Here is a 13210-nt window from a genome sequence, read left to right as displayed (position 1 = left end):
GAAACAGCGAATCAGGCCACGAATGTCTAACTCTCCATCATGAGCCAAAGATTTAGCCTCCTTGAAAGAAAGGCCACACATTTATTGAAGAGCCCGTGCATGACCAAATAGGGTTTGAGGCATAATTTCTTCGTCGCGCCAGGACTCCATTAGTGCTTGAAACTCTTTGAGAGTAGGACACATCTCTTGCGATCTAAAGCGAAACACATAAGTAATCGAATCCCAACAGCGGGCAGGGGCATAGAGGAACAGGAAAAAAAAAATAGAGTGCGGCTCAAAGTAAGAAAAGCATTTATGCCAAACCGTTGAAATTCACATTTTCCGTACCATCTAATCTTTGAGCTTCTCCACATGGAAAATCTCCATTTTCAAAGAAAACAGCAAAAAAACATGATGTTCTGTCAAAAAAAAAAAAAAAACAAGAGAAGACCTTTATAGAAGATAAGGCTGTATGAGTTGTTGGCAATTGTTGCTAGCTGTACAGCCGGAAGTCTTGGCCGGCCAACCACTTATCCAACCGACCGTACATTTCATTGGCTGGTCGGCCAAGTATGCCGACCAAACAGTTTGGCAGTAGTGTTATGTTTGCCCTCTTTGTTTTTGCATCTTCTTTGGAGTCTTTTGTTTCTAGAAAGTGTAAATAGATGTGTTTAGGTTGTTTTTACTTTGTCTTTTCTTTATTGAGTTGTATTTTGCATTTTGGTCAGTTATAGGCTCAATATCCGGTTGAAAACTCATTCAATTGTGATCATTCTCAATTTCAAATTCAGAAACACAATCATTTTTTATGCAAGTGTTGTGCCATTCTCGTGATGTTGTACAAAGCAAAAGTTCCTTCTTTTATAAAACTGTAGAGTTCGATCTCGATCATAGTATTTACAAAAGAAAAAAATACAAGTTTTCAACAACAAAGAGTAAAAGACCTATCTGAAGCTATACAAAGTTTTGAACTACCAAAGCAAAAGAAAATAGTAAAAGCAATGCAAAAAAATCAGCATCTGTCAGGTCAAGTGCGTTGGGAAGCCCTCTTCGTCTTCTTTAGAGGATGAGACTCAGGATCACTGTCACCATCAGCACCGCTCCCACTGGAAGACAGTGACTCCAAGCTAGAATCATCGTCTCCATCGTTAGACTTAGAGTGCTCACTCATGACCTCCTCGGTGTCTCTGGTCTCAGTGTCCTCGCCGGTAAAAGTCCTCTCAACAGACAAAGAAGGCCCCTACACTCGGGACTCGCTATCTTCGCTCTGACTCTGACTCTTTCTCCGGGCATCTCTGCCTCTACCTCTACCTCTGCCCTTAACCCTGCCATGCGCTGGAGCTCGTCTGTCTCCCCTCTCCACAGTTAGAGGGGGTACCACAGGTGCCGCTGGTATAGGTGGAGGCTGAAAGGAGCTTGCAAGAAACAGAGCATCAGTATAGTTTGGTGCAAAAGCAATACACAAATATTCAAAGGAAACCAAGCGAGTTACCTAATGGCAATGGTAGGTGACTAAAGCCTCCTTCCTCCGTACCATATGGATTAAGGAGCCAACCAACTGAAGGACCCGTCCATGTAATCGATTGGCACCTGCAAATGAGTTTGAACATCAGTATATAAAAAAGGGAATATGAAATACAAACTACAAGACAAAGTGCATACCTGCTGCACGTCGGGGTCGCTGACGTACTCGTGCTACTCTTTCAAATGGTCAATCAGAATCTGGTAAGCGATCCCACTCAATCGCCAATATGTGATCGTAGTTTGGATCACAAGCAGACTCGCTATATGAACGGGGAGAGGAGCCCCTCCAACATGAGGCTTAGCCGCACGAGCAGCACTTCTAGCAGCGAAAGCATCTGCAGCGCCTACTGTGCGAGCTCTGGCCAAAGTTGGTATGAGGTGGGTCTGGATGAAATCGGTGTAGTTCCCAACCCGCCATGAACTGTATAATAGCCTCAACATGATGACTATCGACGATCCTTATAGAGGGTGGAGGGGAAGTAAGAACAATGGGATCTAGTATACCCAGGGTCTGGCGCACGAACCTCTTCTCCAGATACCAGGTCCGGTAGAAAGGACCCTCCAGCAAGATCTGCAACCTAAGGTATCCCACCCACGGCTGCCACGACCACCCACAACTGCCACGTAACCTACAAACAGAGAATTTCCAGTTGTCAGTTATTGTTAGTTGTATTAGTTGTCAGATTATGGAATGGAAGCAATATAAATGGAATGGAATGGAATGTGTATGGGTTTCAGATTACCTCACCTGTCACCACTGTATCAAAGAATCAGTGATAGTAGGTAAAAGTGGTGACATTGTGGCACTGGGGATAGCACCTGCCGCCATATCGCCTCGAGTGAGGCACGAATGTCTCCACCTCATCTCTCGACACCAGAATAAGGGCAATGAAGTAAGCATAGACCCAGAGCTGCAAAAAGAGAACAGTTTGTGAGTCAACAGATTATAAACATAAATAAAGGTAGAAAATGCAAAGCAAAAAGCATAAATTACAAGCAGAAAGCATCAATTACAAGTAGAAATTGAAAAGGAAATGCAAGATGTACCTTCCAGGCTCTCTAGTAGCCACCGACCATGTTTCCCTTCTTGCGGCAATCAAAGTTCATATATCCATAGAGGGTGGCGAGGCCAGTGCCACCCCAATCATAGAAATGCACCCGCGGCAAGACCACCAAGGCACTTAGAAGTTACAGAACTACGGTGTTCCACCTGTTCGCAAATAAGGTGGTGACGAGAAGGTAGATCAGGAAACCCCAGGTGTACTGCTCAATCTACTCCTGAGTCTCCGGATGGCTCCCATGGAAGTGGTCATAGAACCAGTTGTAATGCACCATGGATAGCCTATCTAAGAGAGGGTGCACACCAAGAAGATGGACCCAAGCAGTCCGTCAGTAGCCCATGTCAAGATCAAAAGGGATCGGATCACCCCCCACTCGTAGCCCCGTGATCATGGAGAAGTCATAAGGGGTCATCGTCATCTCCCTAGTAATGAAGAAGTGGAAGGAGTTGGTGGTGTCCCACCACCTTTCCACTAGGGCGTCGAGAAAAGGCCAACTCACCTGCAATCGTGAGAGCCTGGAGTAGAATAAGCCGAAGCCTGCCACATCAACTAACTCTCAGACTCAAGCAGGGAGCTCCTGGTACCAGTCCTTCGCTGTCACTATCCCATAGCCTCTCCAAGCAAGAGCATCACCCTATGCTGAAAGAAGAATTTGTTACATGCATGACAAATGAAAGTTTTTAATGAATGCCAAAGCAAGCAAAATGTATATAAAGAAGCTAAAGTTCTTACCTTAGAAGCGTAATAGGAAAGGTACGAGGTGCGCTCCTGCAAAAGCAAATCCTCAAGCATGCCCCAGGTAAAATCCTCAAACCGTAACATGCCGTTTGAAGCCATCACATGTGTACGCGGATAGCAGGTGGTTGGATCAAAAGGCCTCACCCTCAGTGTTGGTAGCTCAAGCTCAGGCTCAGGCTCAAGAAAGAAGATATCCTCCGTAGCAATGTTAGCGGCAGTGTCCTCTGTCGTCCTATCAGCCTCCTCAATCATTGGCTCTTCCATACCCGCGGCAGGCAGAGGAACCAGCATATCGGGAAGGGGACCATCATGTGGGATATCGTCAACCATGAAGAATATAGTGGGTGGTGAGAGAAAAATAAGAAAAATGAGGGAAATATACGGAAAACCCAAAAACCTAAAACCCTATGAAAGAGAAAGTGAGGAAAAAAGTGAAAAACTCGAGGGTAAGTGCCCAAATACCAAGAAAACCAGTGAAAACAAGAAATAAAAAACAAGAAATAAAAACTTGACCAAATCAAAATCTGATTGGCTAAAAATGTAGAGGGCCGACAGGGTTTCCTCCAAAAAGTTGGCATGAATCGTTGGGTAAAAATGAGTAGAGTGAAAATTTGGAGCGAGAGAGACCCTAGAGAAAGAGAGAAAGAGTTTTCAGATGTGAAGGTGTGAGAAACTAGGGCTTAAACTGTGTTTAAATGAGCCATGGGTATAAAAACCCTATTCTACCCCTGAAACAGATCGATCAGTCGGTTGTACAAACGATTGGCCAGCTAACTCCAATTTGGCCGGCCGTGTCTACTAAGTGGGTTTTAACCAATTTTGCAGAGATCTCGCCTATTCTATGCATGAAGGACCTTATATTCATCCTAAAAAAGTGGAGAATTGAAGAACTTGGGTTTGTTTCAGTTACAAAAAATTCTAAAATTCCATTCTGGATGCGCCGTTCTATGTCTCACCATATCCCCAAAGTGTGAATCTGCCTCGACCTCAAGCTCAAGAAAATTTCAGCATGTGAGAACTTTTGATTGTAAGTTGAGGGTTGAATTTTGGAAAATAGGAAAAGATGAGAAAGATCCCTGGCAGAACAAGGTTGTTCATTGCCACTTCTCTTATGAGGTGTTTTTAAAACCATCGCTTTTCTCTTATGTTGTTATGTTGCATGGACCATGCATCGCATTGTATTTCGCATTAATTACAACAATTATATCACATTATGTTGCATCCATATGTGTCGTGCCTATTCATCTTATTGTGTCTATCCTTATCACCCAGTGTGATTCGGCTTGTTGCATACATTAAAGCTTGGTCACCCTTTCCTCTCTACGTGAGGCGTAGTTAAGATTGCATCTATTTCCTCCTTTCTTCTCTACATGAGACGTAGTTAGGATTGCATGTTTTTCTACCCTTTCCTCTCTACGTGAGATGGAGTTTGGTTTGTACCTTTTCATCCCTCTTTATGTGTGACGTAGTTTGGTTTGCCCCTTTTTCATCTCTCTCTACGTGAGACGTAGCATGGCTTGTACCTTTCCTCTTTGCGTGAGACATCATTTGGCCTGCATCTTTAATCCTCTTTCTCACACTCTCTTTAAGTGAGACGTAGTTTGGCCTGCATCTTTAATCCTCCCTACGTGAGACATAGTTAGGATTGCACTTCTCACTCCCTTTCTACATGAAATGTAGTGAGGACTACATCTTTAACCACCTCTCTATGTGAGACATAGTTTAGTTCGTATCTTTCACCACCTCTCTATGTGAGACGTAGTTTGGTTCGTATCTTTCACCACCTCTCTATGTTAGACGTAGTTTGGTTAGCAATTTTCACCCCTCTCTACGTGAGACGTAGTTTGGCTTACATCTTTTCACCCTCTCTGTGTGAGACGTAGTTTCGCTTGCATCTTACACCCTATTTGCATGAGACATAATTAGGCTTGCATTTCTAATACCTCCTCTATGTGAGACGTAGTTCGGCTTAAACCTTTCCTCTCTCCGTATGAAATATGGTGAGATACGCCTGTTGGTTACACCGTCTTTTCTCTTTTCACGAGAAACGTGTTTGGAATTGCTATATGCTTACTCTTTTACGTGTGATACATGGTTGGATTTATTTTGATTTAAGCTTGAGGCTTGTTTCATTATGTTGTCACCTATTTATTACTCATTTGCATTGTTTTGCAAGATCATGGATTTTCTAAATAACTGGCTTTGCGAAACGTGTGAGCCCAATTTCCAAAGTGTAGTCTTGAGCATATCATTTGCATTTTGCCCTCAAACTATGCTAGTTTGATTCCTTACAAAGGGATATGCAGGCAACTTTTGAGTTCAACCAATTGCATTTACATTTTGATTGCTTGCCCAAGTCTTACGGCCTTGTCAAATGGGTTGTCTTTGGGCTTTGACATTCACTCACGTCATTTCATGACTTCGAGCTCTGTCAAAGAGGGGTAACTGCAGACACCCTATTTTGACCGCCATTAAGACTTGGGTGCCTCACTCTGAACACTCGATGATGAATTGTCATGTTGTGCAATCATTCGATTTTTTTCAGCAAAATGCCTCAGTTTCAAGCTTTAAAACCTAAACCTTATACCCCTTTGGCCAAAAGTTTATTTTTTTATCCTAACCACTCAGAGAACTACTGGCCAACAAATGGCCGGCAAGCCATTTTCTGGGTCGGTCGTCCTCTTCATGGCCGGCCAGCTATGTTAAACAATAAGAGATATTTTACAGTAGCCAGCTAGCCCCATGTGCATGCCTTGCACTAACTATCCCTTTGTTGATATTTCTGACATAAGAACCTATTTTTCTATAAATACAAGGCCTCTCCAAGGGTTTGGGGTTAGAAAAAACTTGCCAAGAACCCAAAGCCTGACCAACCATCTTCTCTACCATATTGCATTATATATACACTATACATACACCTTCCAAGCTTTAACTTGAGGTTTTTGTTGAGATTCTTGAATACAATTTCACCTCATTGAGAGTGTCTAGCTTGTGGTTTGCTAACTAGGAAGCTCACCCACTCTTTCAAGAGGTATAATCCTTGGCATCTTCTTCATTGCCCTTCTCTTCTTTCCTTGTGTTTAAACACTATTTTGGACTGTTTTCAAGGGCTGAAATATGTAATTTAAGTTTACAAGAAGTTGGGGGGGGGGGGGTAGACACCTTTCCTTAGACTTGCTTACTAGGCTTGTTATCTCCCATTTTTATTCATATTTTCTATCTTTTCAAACTGGTTTTCAGCACTATTTTGTGTTATTTTGGGGCTGTTTAATTTGTTTATGTACTTTATGCTTTGAATATTATACTCGTGTTGTTGTAAGTCCTCATGGATTTGGTATATAGGCCTTAGCTTCCAATCTATTTGAGTTGATAGTCCTTTCTTTCATTTTTCACAGCTTCCATGTACATATTCACACCATTGTAATCATCCACCTTTTCATTAGCAATCTACAACCTCCCTCCTTTCTTTGTTTCTTTTGATAAAGAGTTGTGTTAAACAAACGATTACCACTCAAGGCATAAGAAAAAGACCTCTCATGCTAAATGGTTTAATCTCTTTGGAAGTTCATTACAAGGGCATTACATCTCTCTTATGCTAAGCATGATCCCTTGTTTGACACTTCTCTTTATCACCGATGCATTACTTCTAAGGGACTAACTTTTCTAGTTAGACCCTTGGAAATCATAACGGAAAGAGTCATTATAGCTTATTATCAAGTTTGGATTTCAGTCATTATTGCTCATTATGAGTTTGACTACAAATTCGTTATCACTTGTAAATAAGTTTGATTCTTCCTTTATAACTTCCCCCATAGAAAAAGGCTTGAAGAGCTCTTTTCTCAAGTCAAGTTATGTTTGTTATCCTTTATTGCTTTGAATTTAGTGGATGTAATCATCACCTTTGGACAAAAAATAAGAAAAGATAAGAAAATAGAAAGGTAATGTGAAAAGGGCTAATAAAATTTGAGTAAAAGAGGTAAAAAGAGAATAAAATTTGGTTAGGTTCAGTCGGACGTTATACTGAACCTACTACGTCTTGAATCATCGCATACTATATAAGTGATGTTTGATGATTCATGAAGCAAGTCTACCCCCTCCCTTGACGTAATTCTATGATAGAGAGGAGGTATTGTCTAGCTTTTGTTTCATTTATTGAGCTCTTATCCTATCATTTCTAAGTTTATCACGTAACAAATTTGTGATAATTGATGATTTGAGAATCGAATCTACTCTTTTTTTTATCATCTTCATGATAGGGAAGGGCAGAGACGATAAATATCTCTTGGAAACACTCTGTTTTTACTCTGTTTCAGCTCTGTTGTAACAGGGTATTCCCCAAAACAGTGGCTGGCCGGCCATCATTCTGTACGATCGACCATTTCTCAAGGTCGGCCAACCACCTATCTTGGACAGGCAGTGGTATTTTACGACAAAACAAAGCAGAATCTGAGGTCAAAACTGAATAATTTTCTAACTACAAACAGAGCAGTTTCAGGCAGCAAATAGAGAGGCTTTGGGAGGATGTTCTCGATTATGCGCATGCGGTTCCTTGCCTCCCATTCGAATCCATTAGATTAATAGCCTTTAGATTCATATAGTGTAATTAATTAGTTGCTTTACTTCCATTCGGACTTGTAATAATTAATTAGTTTATTTGTGTTTGTAATAATCTAGTTTATTCAATTATGTTGTAATAATTAGTTTAATTAGAACATTCATTCAGACCCTCTTGTGCGAGGGTAATTTTGTAATATTTGTATGTCTTCCAATCCCCATTTTTTTCTCCTTTTTATTTATATGCTTACTGTGGCAGCATCATATTTTTCGTTCCATATCATTGCTATGATTTGTATCCATTTTTGTATACATTGAGTTCGGTTCAGCATTCTAATATCATTGTCGTTTCCTATTTACGTAAATACGTATGTTACTGCATGCTTTGAGTTAACCCATATGACATGTTAAATAAACCGAACTTCGTAGTTGCATTTTCGCATGTGTTGCATTAGTCACCTTGCATATTAGAATCATGCATTTTTCTAACTATATTCTTTTCTTTGGCTTACCTCAGCGTACTAGGTGAGCATTTTTGTTTTAGCATATTGCATGTGTGTTTGTGTTGCCATAACAAGCATACTATCATAAGGCTACATGATTATTTGAAATACCGCTTTGAATGCCTGTGGATGAAGGTTATTTTCCTCAAGTTGGAATGACTTTGATTAGTGCACATGTGAGCTCACTTTTTCAAGTAGCACATATTCAAACCTCTTTTCAAACAAACATGAAATCAAAACATTCCGAAGTGGGTGACGTAGTCTATACTTGTGTCTCACATAGTAAGTTAGCATAATAATCAAAACATAAACATATGTTGTCCATAAAAATCATATCATGATTAGTAGAGGTTAATCTTTGATTGGGTGAGTGGGGTGCTCAATTCATGGCCTTCCTCTCTCATACCTAAGTTCCCCAGCCAAGACACTTTGGTTATGACGGACAAGTGGCCTTCGGCACAAGTCATGAGTTTCCTAAATTTTTCAAAAATATGTAGGTGGCGACTCAAAATCTGGCAATGTAGTCCAATTTTGGCATCACTGATGATAAATGAATTTTTTAAAATTTGTCTGACTTGGACTCTCGTTCATTTTTTTTCTTTTTGTTTCAAATTACACTTGTGAAACTAGATTCAGAACCACGAGAGTCCAAACTGTTGGGCTATCATACCGAAAGAGACTAAACCCCTCCGAGGAGCATGAAAAGAAAGCTACAACAATGTATGCCTAAGAATGCTCAAAAATGCAAAAGAACGGAAATCAGAACATAATTTAACTTTTCAAAGTTTTTTGAAATAGGGCACTTCACTCAAGCGCAATGTTGGTCGCTTGAGCGAACCCCTTGGTTTGCAAAAGTACTGGATGCTCTCATTTTACATTCGAGCCAACTTTTGGTCGCTCGAGCCAAGACTGAAAATAAAGGTGGTCACTCGAGCGGTCTTTTGGTTGTTCAAGCCAAACCCCAACGTTTGCAAAAGTACTAGGAGCTTGAAATATACGCTCGAGCGACACTTTCATCACTCGAGCAAACTACTCGAATTCTTGAATTTCCAGAATTCTATTTGAGATTCAAACACAATCCAAGGCTCCAAACTCATGCATGACACACTCAAATATGCAAGAACACTCACAAATATATATATTTGTAGGTAATTTCAACCCTTTGTTCAAAAATCCATGAATTCATCAAAATTCAAACCACAAACTTCATATATGTGAATCATTTTTCAAATCTTGCATCCATAGACTTTTAAACATAGAATTGGACTCTAAAATATGGTAATTCATGCATGCATGTGAGATATAATGTCCAATTCATCATACTTTACAAGGTTTATGCTCAAAAGTGAAGAATCAAAACAAATTCATGCTTGCATGCCCAAATTGATCACAATTCTTGCAATCTTTGCTCAATTCACATACTTAAGTACATATTCCTCTTGAAGTCACATTTAGATGACTTAAGTTCATGAATTTAGGTTTAATCACTTACTTAGATCCTTCTATTCTCTCAATTCTAGCTAGAACTTGAGTTACTCTTCACAATCTTTCACTTCCTTGAGCCAATCTTCAAGTTCTCCTCTCCTTTCTCTTGATTTCTCTCTCTCTCTCTCTCTCTCTCTCTCTCTCTCTTAGGGTGTAGAACTTCAGAATTTTTGTGCTCAAGAATGAGCTTAATCACAATTAGAACATATATATATGTTTGACTAATCAAAATGACTAATGAAGGTTTAGTGCTAATTAATTAGGCTCACTTAAATTGAATTTATATAATTAATTTGATCTGAATTGATTTTTAAATAAATTTCACCGAAGGCTCTAAAAATTATGTTGAACACAATGGTACAGTCAATTTTGGTTTATGTCGCCTCTACGGCCCTCAATTTCAGTTTAAGACAAAGTACCGAACAGATTTCTCTACGATAGACAGATATAAATGCAAAAATGCATATAATTACATACTTAATATCCAAATTCATATTAAGAACATAATCAGAAGTGTACTTAAAGATTAACAGCATAACACAAAACGGGGTTATCATAGCTTTACTATTTTCATACCTCGCATAATTGGCTACAACTTTCTCCAGATTACATGAAATACATTTATGATTGTTGTCTGTTGGTTATAACTTCATCACTTCACATCAATTTGTATCTATTTCTCCATATTTCATACCAACTGCACAAGGCTTGCCTCGCATATTTGCCATCTTCACATATTTATCATCATTCCATCTACATCATGTTATATCTTCTCAAAATGACTTTCTAAACTCCTGCAGTATGGTATACGCAAGCCCAACTTTCAAACCATCAGCCACGTGAAGCATGTCAATCCAACTTTCAAATGATTTTCGAGTATTTGCGTTGCATTCGCTCCTAAATTACGTTGATTTGCATCCTTACAAAAAGATACGTAAGCAACCCTCAAGTTCAACTATCTGTATTCTTGCATGCCTTGCCTTGCCTAGGTCTTACGACCTCACCAAAAGGGTTGTTTTCAGACTTTGACATTCATTCATGTCATGACGAATTGAGCTCTGTCAAAGAGGAGCAACTGTAAACACCCCATTTTTTACCAGCCTTAAGACTAGGGCACTCTACCCAAAGCTCCTGATGAAGATACAAAAGGTCGCTCCAAGCAACAAGTAAGGATGGAAAATTAAAATTAAAATAACCAAACCTACCCTACACCTATTTCGGTCAAAACATTTTACGGACTCCAAAACCTATTGTCAAATTTTTTTTTTATTTTTTATTTTTAAAGCAATTAGTATATTTTCATTCATTTTAGCAATTCTAGGCAGTGTGTTTTCCAAAAAAATTCTCTTTTTAAAAGAGTTAGCTTAAAGCTAGAATGAATGAGAACATAAGGGAAACTTTCCAAGAAAACTAGTTGGATAAGATTTGTTCAGCCAGACATCTTTTCCACAACACATCGAAACGTTTTGGCCCATGGACGAGTGCTCAGATCTTTTTCTACACTACCAAATATTTTTTAGGCAACGTACCGAACAAATTTGATCTGGGGATGCATCTCCAAGTCTTTTCTAGCTTCGTAGGGAAAACTTCTAAGAAGATACACTAGGCTGCTCTGTACCAGCCAGACAAGTCTTATTCGATGCATCATGTTTTGGAGTCAACCAAACAGTTGTAGACGTCCTCGAACGTCCCGGGAGAAATCCCGTTTTGTTCATTGGGCTCACTACAGTTCGGACTCGATGTCACGGTTCTGAATCTAATCCCGCAAAGTGCAATGCGAGACCGATAAATCACCAAAGAGTCCAAATCTGGCAAATTGTTTTGGAAAATAGATTTTTAGAAAGAAGTGCCAAACATGGACTGCTTTGCCAGATATAGAGTCGCCACCTAAATATTTTATTTTGGGAGAATTTAGGAAACCCTGACTCGTGCCTAAGGCCACGGGTCCGTCATCACCAAAGTTGCCTCGGCTCGGGAACTTGGGTATGATTGGGGAAAGTCATGCAATGAGCACCCCCGCTCGCCCGATCAAAGATCGGCCACTACTAAAGATGATATCTTGTTTTTGAAAACACATGCGTTCTTATTCCAGTTTATTAGCCTTGAATTACTATGTGATGCGCACGGCATACACGTATAGACTGGATCACCTATGTTGGAACAAAGCATCTCATGTTTGTTTTTGAAAGCGGTTTGCTACTCGCAAGTAGGCTAAAATGCGGATTTTGCCACCCTCAAGTGGGCTTAGAAAATATGTCATTTGCCACTCTCAAGTGGGCTTAAAACTCACAATCAATGAATTGTTCCGATTCAAATAATCTAACCTTCACCCACAGGCATTCAAGCAGTTATATCACATAAGCAGTTAGCCTCATGGCGAGCATGCTATCATGGCAGTCACTCACACACATGCAAGGATGCGAAAGTATAAACACTCACCGAGTACTCCAAGCCAAAATAGAAACTAGTTAGTAATCAATGCATGATCCTAATTCATGTTAAGATGGCTAATGAAACACATGCAAGATGCAACTAAGATAGACTCGGCTATTCTAAGATGGCATATGAGATGCTACAGGTAACATGTATTCAACTTAGAATTGAAATATGATGCAGTTAGTATGATGCGCCGAGCCCAATGCGTGCAAAACAGATAAATGAATGCAAACATGCGAACATATAGATGCTAATTGAAACGTGCCCTAAAACTAACCATCATAAGCTAGTAAACAAATGGGAGAAAGACGTGGGGTTGGAAGACGTGCATCACACACACGCACACTTAATACAACATTGCCCTCCTCGGAGGGTCCAAATAAATAATACAAAACCAACTAGCTAACCTAAGCTAACCTAATTAAACTAGTTATTACACAACCGAAATGAATAATGAATTACAGCTAACTATTACACAACATTAATTAATTAACAAATTGAACTAAGGAAGCAAATAAATTAGCATGCAAGCTACATGAAATGGACTGCCTCAGCTCTGTTCCGAATGATAAAGGATGCATGCATACTTGAGTCGCCTTGTCAGGAAATCCATCGCGATGTCTCAACTCGCCTTTGTTTGCAATTGATTTTAGAAAGTTGCACGAGGCTGCAGAGAGATGAAATTCCACCCAGGGAAGCTGTGGGAAGGCTGTCGACCAAGCTATGGGCAAGAGAGACCACTTGCCGACCACCCTTGGTGGTGAAGACCAGAAAAGGTGGTTGGCCAGCCAGAAAACCTGGTCGGCCAACCAATTCATTCTCCTGGTTTCGGCTTTTTCTGCAACAAAGGCAAGAGAGAGAGAGAAGGCAAAGTATTTTCAGCATATGTGTGCCCGACCACTCTTCCCATCATTGCATAAGCTCTAGGGC

Source organism: Camellia sinensis, chromosome 1 (assembly GCF_055761805.1).
Source record: "Camellia sinensis isolate YWXY chromosome 1, ASM5576180v1, whole genome shotgun sequence".
NCBI lineage: Eukaryota > Viridiplantae > Streptophyta > Magnoliopsida > Ericales > Theaceae > Camellia > Camellia sinensis.
The sequence above is the reverse complement of the archived record's forward strand: the minus strand, read 5'-3'. Positions refer to the sequence as shown.